At 33.0% G+C, this 1,662-nt stretch overlaps 1 protein-coding gene across 3 annotated transcripts in view; it reads left to right on the top strand.

Moving 5' to 3' along the window:
• LOC109536736 overlaps positions 1 to 1,662 on the top strand; it is a 142,970-nt gene that overhangs the window by 51,201 nt on the left and 90,107 nt on the right. The gene's annotated exons all lie outside the window — the stretch shown is intronic.

Genomic DNA, 1,662 nt, shown 5'->3' with positions numbered 1-1,662 from the left:
CCCAAAAGCTCTAAAGGTATCAAAGTTGCGTTTTTTTAAATCGAATGTCCTGTATATTCTTGCACTTTTGGATTCGCTGAACAAAATAAGTGTCTGTTTTAATCAGGTTTATAATACCTAAATCTTAAGGTTTTTTAAATAATACGAATTTTATAAATATCTAATCTAATTTTCACGTGTCAAATTCTTTAGAAGTATTTAAGTTATGTAAGCGTAATTTATAGTGAAATGTAACAAGATATAATATTTTATATCCCAATGATAATAAACTTACTATGTTATACAGGGTATCCACAAATTTAAACTAATCAAATAAGAACTTTAAGTGGCTCTAATTTGGTTAATTTAAATACAACCCCATATTTTTAACTTACCAGGAAATGCAATTTTTAATTACCTATCGAATGGTATTAGGATGTTAATAGCTAAGTTTGTACCTTTTTACAAAATACGTCAAATAGTCGTTCTGTGCACCATTTGGTGTTGCTTAATTTAAGGTTCCAATGTATCTAAGTTGCCTATGCCACTTACACATGTCAAATCATTTATTTTATTTGTCAGTTTAGACTGCAAAGTCTCTTTTTGATAGCTGGAGTAGTATTGTTTTTTGTAATTGTAGACGTGTTAGTCGTTATTTTAATATTATTATTGTGTTGCTAAGTGAAAATGAAGAATTACCCAAGAGAAGAGCGTATTGACATGATTTTCAACCTTGGAGAATGTCCTAAAAATTGTTTAGTGGCTTCTCGAGTTTGTGCTCAAAAGATTCTTGAAAGAAATGATCCTAAGCCAACAGTTTTTAAGCGCTTATTACACCAATTTGAGGAAAGGGGGAGTGTCAATTATAAAAAACCCATTACAGGGAAATCTGTCACTGAAGAAGAAGAAAATGTTTTCATAATAATTGGTTCAGTTATCGAAAATCCCAATGTTAGTCAAAATCCAATATCCAAAAGTACTAACATTAGTCAATCCAGTATTTCCAGAATTATCAAAAAACACAACTTTTATCCTTATAAAATTCAGTTTTGCCAAGAACTTTATGGAAATGATTTTGAAAACCGAAGTGAGTTTTGCATGTGGGTGTTAGATAAAGTGGCAGAAAATGAAAAGTGTTTCGAAAATGTGTTATTTAGTAAAGAATGTACTTTTCATAACAATGGTCTCGTGAATAGACACTATTTTCATTATTATTCTGATACGAATCCGCGCACATACAGGGTCATGAAAAATCAAAATAGGTGGTCAGTTAATGTGTGGGGTGGAATACTGGGCCAATATTTAAATGGACCCTATTTTTTGGACATCTAAATGGTTTGATGTGGCTCCAGTTCCTAATAAACCATCTCTCAATATTATGAGAAGAAGTCCCTTTCAATATTAAAACCAACATGTGGCTTCAATTGGATGGAGCTCCGCCTCATTATCACTGCGAAGTTCGGCAACTTTTAAATGCCAACTTTCAAAACAGGTGGATTGGCAGAAATGGGTTTCCAAATTGGCCCCCCAGATCTCCGTACTTAACTCCACTAGATTTCTTTTTGTGGGGGTACATAGAAGGAATTGTCTACCATACGCTTCCGACAACTTCACACGATATGAAAACACGCATAAGAGACGCTTTTAAAAGTGTAACTCCGCAAATGTTGTCCAGAGTTAGCA

The sequence above is a fragment of the Dendroctonus ponderosae genome, unplaced genomic scaffold (assembly GCF_020466585.1).
Source record: "Dendroctonus ponderosae isolate FM_Combo_2020 unplaced genomic scaffold, Dpon_F_20191213v2 Dpon_F_20191213_2, whole genome shotgun sequence".
NCBI lineage: Eukaryota > Metazoa > Arthropoda > Insecta > Coleoptera > Curculionidae > Dendroctonus > Dendroctonus ponderosae.
The sequence above is the reverse complement of the archived record's forward strand: the minus strand, read 5'-3'. Positions and strand labels throughout refer to the sequence as shown.